Genomic DNA, 13,953 nt, shown 5'->3' with positions numbered 1-13,953 from the left:
GATCTATTATGGAAATACACTCATAAAACATGATTAATAGTGTTTTTTTGTTTTGTTTTGTTTTGTTTTTTAATTGAAAGAATTTATTTTGCAAAGATAAAGACCCTTATAATATAGTGCAAGGGTTCAGTAGTGATGAATTTGAGTCCAATTTTTAAAACTGCATTTCAAAATAAAGTTAAGGACAGTACAACTTTTGTAACACTTTCATCCCACAAAAGAATGAGCAGATTGTATGTAACTCTCAGAACATTTCTGAATTAACTTTTGAATGATTTCATAAATGTTTTCACCTGCAATTTCTCACTTTCTGTATGGCAGCTGAATTCTGAATATTTCAAAGTGGATTGATATGGTTTATGAGGATTAATGCTTTATTATTTTCACAAATGAAATCAAATGCCTGTCCTTAAGATTTATTAGAAGTTTTAGGGATTATCTAGGAATTACCTAGATTCTAGTAAGCATAGCCTTGTGCTGGACTCTGCCTTCACATTATATGCTATAGGTAAAGCATAAGGAATTTTGTGGTTACTTTGTAATTTGTCTCTTTCCTTGCTTATGAAAGACTTATGCAGAAATGGCTTGTGATAACCAAACTCTGATTTGAAGTATCAGCCGACATGGCAAGGCAAGCAGTAGTGAAGGGCATTGTTTCATATGCTGCACTAAACTGTTGGGAAAGAAATGGAGGAATACTTGGCATCCTGAATGTCTCAGTCATGCAGTCTCATGTTATATCCCATTCCACAAACAACTTAAATGGTGTAACTGAACTAAAGCTGCAATGCTTTCCATAAACCACTGAGAAATCACTTAAAGTATCCCATATATAGCTTACAGGGGCAGTAAAATTTTGGCAAAGAGCTCCTCTCCAGGCTCTTTGGAGGGAGGTACTATGACTTAAATCTTTTGCTTTGTTTATGCTTTATCATAACTGTTTTTGATATCGTTTGTGACCTCTGAGCCAGAGAATACTAAACTAATAATACAGTTTAAGTGCAAAATCTAGTTGCCTTAATGGAGGAGTAAGTTTCAGCTCAGCAATACTGCTGTACTCAGAACAGTGTAAGCCCACTTGTGATGCTTAGATATGCTCTATTGGTTGGTGGTATTTTGTCAATGTATTGTGAATTTGCATCCAGAAATATTCAGGTTACATGTTAGCATAACTATTTCCAATAATAAATTTACTGAAGCATGGAAATAAATTGCCCATCTAGACTTTGCTATCTCCTTCACTAAAGATTTTTAAAGATTGGCTACACAAGCATGCATCTGGAATGACAAAGATATAGTAGTTGATCCTGTCTTGTGCCAGAGAACTCAGTGACCTCTTGAAGTCCCTCTTAGCTTTATTTCCTATGATTCTGTGAAGATTTGAAAGTAAATATAATAAAAGCTCTGAGATACTCAGAGACAGCAGTAATGGAGCTGTATAATGTTTTGAATAGATGACACAAGTGCTCCCTTCCTGGGACTTTTGCCAGGTAAAGGGTTTTGAACTACAGCTTTTCTGAATACTTACACTACTGAATTCCTCAATTTATTTCTAGTGAAGCCTTTCTTCTTAAATCCATATAAATAAATTAGGCATCTGAACGGAAGGGAACACATTCTGATTGTTAGGAATTGATTAGTATGCTGTAAGTGGTAATAAATGTAAATAACCCTATAGAGGACATTTCTCTGATGTAGTTTATTTCCACTTTGACCTGTGGAGATCTCTTTGACCTCTAATCTCTGATTTATTATACGTCATTATATGTCAACTGATTTATTATACGTACATGCAAATCTCAGAGGATTGTATCATTATTTTTTTGGTTGGTTGGTTGTTTTTCTGTCTTTTTTTTTTTTCCTTTAATATTGCCAATGGAAATTGACAGGTCTTTCCATGCTCAGTGACTCATTTTAGTATTAATTTTAAAGATCAAAACAATAGTGTTGAATACTGCAATGTACTGTAGATATGACAGCATTTAAATACAATGAAAATTACCTTAAAAAGTACATGAAAATATCATGTATACATTCAAAAGTTGAATTCAAATTCAAAATTCAAGTACAATATGAAAGATTATTTTTTGTTATTTTAACATGAGCTTTTTTTTTTTTTTGTATAAATAGTATACAACGTAATTAATTTATCATAACCTAATTCTTTTCTAAAAAGATATATATATATATTCTTCCACAAGAGCTAAGCAATAGCACCATCTAGAAGTATAGTTTCAGTTATGTGTTAGCTTCTTTGAACCTATCATTTCCCTCCTTTTCTGATAATGGATGGAGGATAGCCTTAATAAGCTTCCAAAGTGAATACTCTCAAAGTTTCCTAATTTTGGGAAGTTTGGTACACTTTTATTAATTTGCACAAGTCACTGGAAAATTAAAAGAAATTCATGTTTCTCTATTTAAAATAAGGTCTCTATAAAAATTATCAGTGAAATAATTATAGAAAATAATTATTGAAGAGAATATTTTTACTTTACTTCAGACTGAGAAATGGCAGAACCATTTTTGACATATTTCAAAAGTATAGAGATAGAACCGGGTACTTGGCAGAAAAAGTCTACACAGATGAATAAAGCTTAGAAAAATATAAGAAACTGAGAATGGACCTTAAAATTGAAAATGCAGAAAAGCTCTTGATAAGCCTTTATACACCATACAAGGTATGTGTTCATATCAGTAACATTAGACCAATACTAACATGTCATATGACAATAATGTAGCTTGTAAAAATTCTGTCTTATGGTAGCCTGCCCATGGTAACCCTGACAAATTTTTCTCCCAGCACAAGAATGACAAAATTTTATCTGTAGGTAAAGAACAGTTATTCCATGTGTAGTACATCAAAAACAAATTTCACTGATCCTGGATCACTGAATGGTCAAAGAAATGAATGGTTAAACTCCAGAGAATGAATTATTAAACATCCCTCTCTGTGTATCTCTGCTGGTAATGTAAATTCAGAAGCCAAGTTCAATAATGTTCACGGTATGGATATTTATGCTTTAGATTTGGAGTTTTCTTCTCTCAAATTCTGCAGCTGACCTAACCTGACACCTAAGCCACAAAGTTTTAGTAAATAAGCATACCGGTTAGTGTGACTAATACCACTCAAGTGTTTGACAACTTTCTGTCTTGCTGTCTGGAGTATGAAGTGGAATGGTTTGCTATTTTTTGCTTTCTATATACATACATATGCATATACATGTACATGTATATATATGTATATATATATATATATATATATATATATATATATATATATATAGTAAATGTACTATCTTAATCTGGAAGGTCTAGGATTTTTTCGGGGAGAAATTTCATGGAAACTATTATTATTATCATTATTATTTTTCATTAAAACATAATGACTTGTTGAAGTGAAACATCTTCTGACAACATGTTAGTTTCAGGAAAAAAAAAAATCTTTTAGGAAAAGTATCTTCCATCCAGCATTGTATTTTCCAGAAAAAAGTAAAAAAGTGAAGTAAATGACTGTGGTCAACATTTGGATAATTGCTTAGAATGCAACATGCAGAGATTGCAGAGATTTCTCATATTCAAGATACATGTTTCCTTTCCAACTCTTTAAAAGTGTATTATTGAAGATAGGATCAAAGGAATGAATGTTGGATCTGGGAAGAAAGGGGAATATTTTGCTTCTCTTTTACTTAATGGTGATCTGAAAACTTTGTACCAGTTCCTTAAAAACATAAATCCCACAGCTTTATCCACTCTTACGGACTTAGTCTATAAAGTGCAATATATATTTTTTTATTATTTTTGTATTTTTAACTAAAAGAATGAGTGTTGTCACAATTCACTTAATCTGTTCAGCCTGGAAAAGAGGAGTCTGAGGGAAGACCTCATTGTGGTCTACAGCTTCCTCATGACTGGGAGTGAAGGGGCAGATGCTAATCTATTCTCTTTAGTGACCAGTGATAAAACTCGAGGGAATGGAGTCAAGCTGCAACAGAGGAAGTTCATGCTGGGTATAAGGAAAAGGTTCTTCACTGAGAGTGTGGTTACACACTGGAACAGGCCTCCCAGGGATGTAGTCATGGCACGAAACCTATCAGTGTTTGGACTATGGTTTCAGTCATATGGTCTGAATTTTTGGGTAGACATGTGTAGTGCCCGGAGTTGGACTTGATGATCTTTGTGGGTGCCTTCCAACTTGGGATATTCTATGATTTTAATTCAAAGTAATTTGAATTAATATTTTAGTTTCCCTAGGCTCTAGCCACAGAGAAACAACTCAGCTGGAAATGTAAGGCAAAGCCAAGTATCATGGACAGGAAAGGACAGGCCTAGTCTCTTGTTCATGCCAAATTATGTGCCTTTAATATCTTATTGCACAAGCTAGAATTTCTCCACATAGGAATTTCCATGCTGACATGAAGTGCATTACTGTGGTTCAACTAAGAGATGAAATAAACATGACAAATATAAATAAACAGGCAGACCTATGTTGTGTCATGCAAAGGAGCTTGGTACATGATACCTGAGATAGCACCAGAAAATAAACCATGTTTCCCATGGGTGCCTTTTAGCTCAAGCTCCTTCAGGCCATGGCAATTATCCTGATGGAGCAGGGTTTAGCAGCAAGTGGGATCGAAGCTGGACTGGGAGCTGCTATTCTGTGGTTCTTGGCACACTGAAGGCAACCTACTGAGAATTTCAAAGCTTTGCACAAAGAGACAGAATCACCAAACAGGATAATGTAAAATTGTAGTATAAACCAAACTGCCTAAAACTTCTTCACACATAGAGTAACTTCTTAATGTAAACCTAAATTTTGGATAACCTGGTAAAGCTGTAAATTTAAAAAGGATTTTCCTATACAGTGCAAGTTGGAAGAGAATCAAAAAGAAAAAATGTCCCAATATAAGCAAGAAATATGGTGTATAATCTAACACAAATATATATATATATATATATATATATATAAATATAAAGTTTATAAATATCAGGAACTCAACATATGCCTTTAATATATTTCAATTTACATTTAAAATGTATTAAACATAACTGATTTAGAATGTTCTTCATGTTGTAAGTACAAAGAAGCAGAACATTAGTATTTAGTGCTCTTTTAATTAAAATAGCAGTTTACTCTAAGCCCTGGAATTAATTACTTTTTGAACTGCTTCTCTGCTTTGCTAATAATGTTTGGCAGTTTTAAAATAGGGTAGCAAAACTTGAGGCTATTCATTTTAGAAAGCTGATTCAGAAAACATTGAATAAGCAGAACTATAATTTAAAAAAAATGTCATGTATAGCTGCATACTACTAATTTAACTATGAAGACCTCTGTGAAAATTTGCATATGTGAACTGTGAATGAAAGGCCATTCAAGAAATGGAAATCCAAACCAATCTTAGCATTACTGACCTAATGATACTAAATTTTGCCCTAGTGAGGACTTCCAATATAGATGATTACTTTTCTGTGAACCTAGCCCTTGGAAAGAAACAGTACATTTTGAAGGAGATATGTAGTAAAAATGCTGGGTTTTAGCATATTTATTTAACTATGGAAAAATATTTTAGAATTTAAAAGACAAGATATTTATTTTAAACTGGAAATTGAGTAAAAATTTAATCTGGTAACAATGTACTGATGCAAACAGTAGTCAAGGAAAGATTCTGTATTTATAATGACTTTTTTTTTTTTTTTTTTTTTCTTCCAGAAATGATTGCCTGAATACCAACTAATATTATCCCCCATTTAGAATATTTTGGAGCTAGTGTCCTAAAACCAAAACCTCCATGTGTACAGAACAAGAGCAACACCCCAGATAACTTCAGGCGTTAATAAAGCAGGCTTCCACATAAGTCAACTAACTTCTGGAAGCAGCAAAAATATTCAAGTAATGGTATTAGCGTGTCCATTACAGACAAGGACTGATTGTGTGAACCATGTGCGATACATAAGCAACAGTCCGTTCTTGATATTTGGGAAGGTAATGAACCATCCATGAAGTAGCAGTTGCCAGATATACTTGTGTAAGTGCTGCTGGGGCAGTGACTCTTTGGAGTGCTTTTTATATTCCCAAATCAACAGCTTTGTCCCCATTTTGGGGACGCTATGGCTTGGATTTACTTGTATTTCTTAGAACCTCCATGTGATTCTGTTTTCACTCATGGTCACTGTGTTTAAAGGTGAGACACCTGCTGGAGGGTGTAACTGGCTGGCATGATCCTGAATGAATCAGTCAAAGGTCATTGCCAAGTACTTCTGTTATATGAATTCAGATCCACTGAAGTATTTAATGTTCACTGCCAGATGTTGATTTGATATTTAATAGTGGAGCTTCCTGTATTTTGAAAAATTAATAATGATCTATTTTTTTACCTGAGAAGAGTTGTCTACAATGGTATTCAAGTATCTATTAGAAGTATGTCTCACTTGTCACCTTTCCACAGCCTGCCAGCCTTCCCCCTTCTCTCCACCCCAAGGTTAAGAGAAGAACAATGCAATGCTAGTGCTAATCTAGAAACTAATAGTTAATACAGAACTTCAGCTAGACTGATAAATGTGCATCCAACAGCCTCAATGAAATTCTGTTGATTTATGACTGCTGACCAAGCTAGGTATCTACATCTAATTCAGTGTTGCTGTGTAACTCTTCTACTTTTACTGTCATCTCAATCTAGTTATTGATACATCATTTATTTATTTGTAGCTTTGAATTATATACTGCATATATAACTCATGTGCTCATATATATATAACTCATATATAACTCAGGTATAACAAAGGTGCTGATTTGGCAGTTAAAAAATAACATGCAACATTCAAATTCTTTTTCTCTAAGACATTATAAATGAGTATCCTTTGATGAGGTTTACAGTATTTTCATTGTATGTAACAATAAAGAACTTCAGTCCAAAATATGTGACCAGAAACTGCCTTTCTTACTCTCTCAAAAAGACAAAATGTTTGACAAGACAGCTAGATTCATGCTCTTCTTTCTACATATTACAAACATTCCACTTAAATAATAAAGAACACCTATCCTGCCTCCCTAGTGTAAAAGAGTATTTGCCTTAAAATGTAAATTGAGTCCTATTAACTATCCCCTGGAAAAATGCATTCAATCACATTGTTGCAATGGAACATTAATGAAATAAAAAATAGTTGAACTTTCCAAATTAACTCTTTTAAGATTCCACAGTATTAGGTAGTAGAAACAGTGCTGTTCAGTCTTAAAAAAGGAGTAATTTCTTTTGTTAATGGCAAAGAGAATATTTAGTGAGCTTCAGGAAATTTTGCAAGTTTCTTTATAAATAAATTCAACTTTACTATAACATACATTAAAGAGCATATACTTTTTAATGTATCTTCACAGTCCCTATGCATATCACTATTTTTAAATACAGTTTTCAGGTGGGAACCCCATTTGCTATTTGTATATCTTTTTCCTAAATACAGTTATAGGAAGAAGGCAAAGGTGTAATGAAATGTCTCAGAGTTAAGTGCAGATGAATCAGCTAATAGCTAATAAGCCACTGGAACATAGCTATACAGGGATGTATAATCTACCTTACCTGTATATTGTGCCAAGGTCCCAATGTCATCAATCATTAAGCTTCATTACCACAATAGTTATTTCCAGACATTTTCCATTTACACATGGCAGACTGATATAGGCAAATGAATGGTCTGTTATAACATTTGCATGTAACCAGTTAGGGATGATATAGGAGAAATGTTCTATTACCTTATGACTTGAAAGGGAAGATTATATTTTAGAAGAGCAACAGGAGTGAGGCCCAGAACTGTCCTACTTGCACTCTCAAAAAGCTCCTCATTGGCAGCTTCTACTCTGCTGTGGGCACTGGAGTTTTCTTAAGTATGCAGTCACATGATTATATTGAGAAATCCATCCTACAGTTTATATTTTATTCCTGCATTTGGAAGTGTCATGGCTTTATCAGATGCTTTAATTTGGATTATTTTCTACAGCTGGTATCATATGGAAAAAATTCATCCCCCACCCTCCCATCCCCCCTATTTTTTAAGGTTAAGCAAGATTTCTGCAAGACCTTATTTTAATTCATGTAAATATGGAAATTAAAATTTTAAATATGTTCTGCTTTGTACGAATGTTCATACTTGAATTGGCATAGTTCAAAAAAGGTGAAGTTAGAAAGCTTAAAGTTGACTTATTTCTAATCTTTCTTATACAATATAAAGCATTGCCACTATGAATATCTAATTCCAGAATTCTGCAATGCATATGACTGTGTTTATGCATATATGTAGTGTTTGATTTTAGAAAGATTTAGAAATTTGAAATACAGTTTAGGATATAAAAGTAAAAGATGACCTACATATTTTGCAGTCTTGAAAAATTCCCAAACTTTTATTTGTTTAAATATGAATCAACAGGAACATATTTTTGCACCCAAGGGATTATTTTCAGGATGTAAAAATAGGTATATATATTAACCTTTTGAACTAGCCTGAATGATTCCATAGTATTAGATCCTGAATCATTTAATACCTCATATTGTTCTTGAATCTAACACATAGTCTTTCTTAGTATTAATAGCAGGTTTAATAATAAAGTAATTATAGAAGGACTGATAAAATATTTGTAATTAATTATAGTGATATATTTTTAATTTATTAATTCATAATAAATATCAGATAGTTGTAATTCTTTACCTAATGAATTTACCTAACATTTACTTAACTCCTTTTATTTTTTTTTCTAGGAATGCATAAAATATATACTGTTGCATTTGATTTTGCAATAGGTCTTAATTAATTATACCAATTATCATTTATATGGTGGTCTTTAGTTTTAAAGAGTCAACCTTAACTGTGATATAAAGATCCAAATTTTCCATAGGCAAATTAATGTTATGTGATCTCAATTTTTAGTAAATATTTTTTACAGTAATATTTATGATTTGAATTAGACTGACCTATGTAAAAGAAATGTTGACATTCTCTTAATATGCTTATTGTGTGGCAACGAGCTAGAAATTTTTTAGGAAAAATGTAAGTAGCAGTTTCAAATTTTTTTTCTTTATGTTGTAAGGTTAAAAAAAAGTTTTGTAAGAAGGAAAATACAGATTTAAAAATTAATTTTAGCTGCTGCCATTTCAGTTTTGCCATGAGATTCTTGTGGCTTCTTTGAAAACTGATTATTTAGAAGTTTTTTCTAGTCCTTTTTTTTTTTTTTTTTTTTTTTTTTTTTTTTATCTTTATATTGGCAACAGTAGAAATTACAAAAATCCCTACTAAATGAATTGGAAAAGAGAACTGTTCAATATTTCTGCTTAACAACTTCCATATTTTTCCAATAATAATAGAATTTCAAACATTCTTTCATGTTGAAATGTCTATGTTTAACTCATAAACCAATTCACCAACATGTGAATTACCAACCAAACAACCACAACAAACACAATAACAAAAGAAGAAAACCCACCACATATGCTGTACTCATGAATTCTGCTAGGAATCACCCTTATTCTTCAATGGTAAAATCAAAAGTCCTTGAAACCCATGTGCAAAATGTATCTCAGACTCAGAAATGGAATCCTGACTAGCACTTTTGCAAGTATCATTTACTCCAGAGATGATAGGTTGACTTCCAGGTCAGTGATCTCCAAAGGCATTAGATTGTGAATTCTTAAAATTCACATGCATGCAACCCCAATATATGCACATTTATTTATTCATAAATTATATACTATACTAATGTATTGTGAACATTATAAAATATATTAAAAACAGAAATAAAAAAATGAGGTAAAGATGAATTAAACATTATTTTTAAACCAATATTTGTTTTATTTTGTTTTGTTGTGTTTATTTATTTTATTGTTAATGGTACAAAAAATGTTTTTTCTTCCACCCCAATGGATTGTCTTGTGAACCCTTTGGAGTGTGCGCACCCTGTTTTGAGACCACTGTTCTTGAAAAACCTAATAAAACTGTGTGCAATAAGCAGGCTTGTCAATTCCTGTATCACACAACCTTTTAATTAATTCAATTTCAGAGTGAGGCTAAATCAGATAGTAATAAATAATAACAACAACAACAATAATAATAAAGCATCCTGTAGAAAGAAAAGTCTATTATCTCTTTGAATTATGAGGTATCATGTATATAACATGCATAGTCCAAGTGGCACCTAGTAAATCCTAGGCTAATTATGAGTAACTCTAGTTAAAAAGCAGATCTTTCTTCTTTCTCTGTCTAGATGTAACTGTTTCCTTCTGATATTTAAGTATTATCACCCAAGCTGGATTGAAGAAGGGAAACTCTTACATTTCCAAGAAAAGGTAGTGAGAAGAGGTGCTCTATCCCTGCTGTGTTCAGGATATTCAGTTGAAAGTGTGTAGCCCCAGAGTCACTTACAGTAGAGAGGTCTACAAATGTCCAGGAAATGGATAACAAGAAAATAAATTTTATTTGAAGTGACCAGAAGATGCCATTATCCTAATATCAAACAGCGACCCATCTGATATATAAATTCTGCCTCTCGGTATGTGTTTCATCACAAAAAGAAAAGAGTATATTGTGGTTTCCATTGTTTTAGCTTTGATCCCAGCTGAAAGAAATAGTGGGCAAGTCCACACTTATGAATAAGTCAGTGAAAAGAGAGCTTATCTTAAGGTGAAATGGTCTGTCTCCACACCTTGTCTGTATCTGTTTTGGGGGAATTTATTATGCACTAACATAACTCGGTTCCTGTGGACTGCATGCCCTTTAGGATCTGGAAAACAGATTCTGATCTTGGAATTCATCTTTCAGTTTAGTTTCATCCATAAGTAATGAAATAGACTGCTCCAATTTGCAATCCAAAATGCAGTAAGTGGGGGCAATTGGGAAAATAACTTCAAAACCACACTCCTAATCTTAACCAAAGCAAGAATGTAGATGTGCTGATTGGCTTGGTGATTCATTTTAGCATTTCCAAATGTCACACCGTGTATAGCTGTATTATTATGAGCATCTCATTTGGATTTGCTACGTTCTAGCAACAACAACCATTCACAACAAGATCGTGACAAAAAGTACATCTGTGATTACATACGTCAGCATAGAATTCACACCATTTATTTTTTTTAAATGTAGAGAAGTGAAATATCATTCTCTTATTTCTTCTTTCCCATCCTCAGCAGGGTAGATTGCTATTCATAAAGCAGTAAGCCAAAGTCTCCTCCATTTCAGAACTTATCTGTTTATTGCAGTTCAAGGTGTTCTTTCTGAGTGTGGGAGTAACTCATGGCTACTTTGAATCTTTTCAGTCTTTTATCTACACCAAGAAGAATTAATTCATGTAGTTATTAAGTGACATAGAACAGTATTCAATGGCAGAATATGACTAGGATGAAACAAGCTGAAATGACCAAGAAAAAGTATAAATGCTGGTTTAGTTCTGTCTTAATAAAAAAATATTTTAACAGAAAAAGCTACTGGGATAATATCCTACCTAGGATACCTTCATGTTACAAAATTATTAACTGAGACCGAGTAATTGTCCAAAAGATACCATTTGGTTCAAGGAGAAAATAATTCTTATATTTCGTCTAATTCTATTACTTGTTACAAATGAAAGCAAGATACTTCAATTCTCATCTCTAATTTTTCTCCCTTATCATAAAAAGGAGAAAGTACTTTTAATCTCTTTCCTTATGCTTCTTCTTCCCCCAGTGCTTTCTTCTTCTATTTATTGTATAAACATGGAGACTAAATACAGAAGAGAGAAAGCAAGACACCACTAAAACAGAGTTCCAGAGGCAAAAGCTTTTCTTCTGTCTGCTAAAGTGTCCAGACCCTCACTTAGCTCCAAATGAGAGATTGTACACTACTGTTTCTGACAGAACTGTCAGAAATATTTTCATACTTTTTTGTCTTTTTTTTTTTTTTTTTTTTTTCCATTTTGTAGTTCTCAGCCAAAAAGGTCCTCCATACTGCTTCTATCTTCAAATGGTTGTTCTCTTTTCTACCACACTAACCATCCTCAGGATGATCAGTGCCTAAGGACTGACTACAGGAAGGAAGTGCTCCATGTCCTACTGAATAAAATCTTCTGGATCCAAGCAAATTCTCATAAAAATCAGTAGAAAAACTCAGCTGTGAAAGTGAAAGAGGGCTGGCAGAATACAGAGAGATTGCTATGTAACTGATGGTTAAAACTGCAAAGAATAACGTTGTGCTATATGTACTGAATCAAAGAACACATTTCGTACTCTAATGAAAATGCAAAATTTAGCTTCAAACCTAAAACAAACAAACAAACAAAACAAATAAAGCAAACACAGCAACCTTAAAAGCATCAAAAAGTAATAATAATGGGAATTTTAGCAAGGAAAACCAAAAGATTCCAAACAATACTTAGATGTCATTTGAGAAAATTGTTTATCATCAATAATCTTTCCTATTAAAAAAAAAAAAAGTCTTTAAGCATTTCATGCTCTATTAAATGTGAATCCTTTTCTCCCCTTTTAGTTTACTACTTAGCAAAAATGTGAGGGTATGATATTGGCTCATTAAAGATGTAAAAAAAATACTCACTACTTATAAAATATTTACCAATGTAAAACCAGTGTAATAAAAGGTGTACACTGGCTGTTGAGCTGGTACCTTTTCAGAAAGAGTATTTACCAAAACTCTTGTTTTGGAAAACATACCAAACAGATTCTGTAACAAAATAGAACATAAAGCCAAAAAGGGTAGTGGTGAAGACTGTATGAAGTTCAACATTTCAGACTCTCTACAGGAGGAGATCTATTTAGGTAGAAAGTGGTTTTGACTGGTCTGTAACTTGCAGCCCCTGTGTTCTTGCTTACAAACACATTTGAACAAGGTTTTTGGCATCCAGCTATGCAAATCCTAACATATCCCCTTAAGGTCTCATTAGCAGAACAGACAATGGTCACTGTGGCCATTCCTCAGCTATTTTGTGGATGTCTTACTCCGCAGCAACAATTACCAATTACATTTTGGCATAATTTAAACATATCTGCTATGTAGTACATGCTATTTGTCAATATTATTGCAGTGGTGTCCTTCAAATGAAGAGTGCCAATCAAAAGAAATCTAAGACCTTTAAAGAAAACCCACTAACTCGGAAAAGGGGAAATGTTGAAGCTCACTCTTATATGATATGATGCAGCACATTTTCCCAGGAGAGCAAAATCAGCTGTTTTGTGCCTACTTGTTCTATTACCTTTTTTTAAAGTAACTATAACTTGAAACTTAGCCATATGGATGGCTGCATCATCCTGCAGAAGAAATATCTGACTGTCTATAAACACTCTGGCTGTTTCCAACACTATCTTGCTTCAGTTAGCCTACTGTTGCTTGGCTAAGGCAGCCTCTACACATCTGTAGTTTAGAAGTTTATCTTATGGATAAATCAGATGACTTTCAATTACCGCACAAATAAAATACTTTAACTTGAGGTGGGAGAGAATAGAGAAGGTCGGAGAAAGAGCTGAGATGGCTAGAAAGCAGAGTAGATAGTTTATTAAGATTAACAGTTGTAGACAATGTTGCTAATGGTGAGAAAGATTACACAAAACATAGGTGAATGTTCTAATGGACTCCTATTTTTCTAGATTCTTTATGATAGGGAGAGTATTGCAGAGCCCCGTAGCTGAATCTTGTGGCCTTCTCACCCAACAGGGCTTTTAAATGCTCAGAGCATCACCCTGGCTGGCTCAGGTGATGGCTGGCTGGGTGGATTGTGCCAGCCAAGATCACCTCAGACTAAAAAAGCACATGCTGCTATTGCTGACTGGCTGCATTCGTAAGAATCGATGGCAGATATATTCTTGATTTCAGAATACAGAGCAGGGAATCCACAGGCTGAAAATAAAAAATGATGCTCTTTCTTAGAGCACAGAGATTTGCTGAAAACAAACAAGCAACAAAAAAATGTCATCCTTAGGCTTTCTCATCGTT

Source organism: Anas platyrhynchos, chromosome 2 (genome assembly GCF_047663525.1).
Source record: "Anas platyrhynchos isolate ZD024472 breed Pekin duck chromosome 2, IASCAAS_PekinDuck_T2T, whole genome shotgun sequence".
NCBI classification, from domain to species: domain Eukaryota; kingdom Metazoa; phylum Chordata; class Aves; order Anseriformes; family Anatidae; genus Anas; species Anas platyrhynchos.
This window is presented reverse-complemented; position numbering follows the sequence as displayed.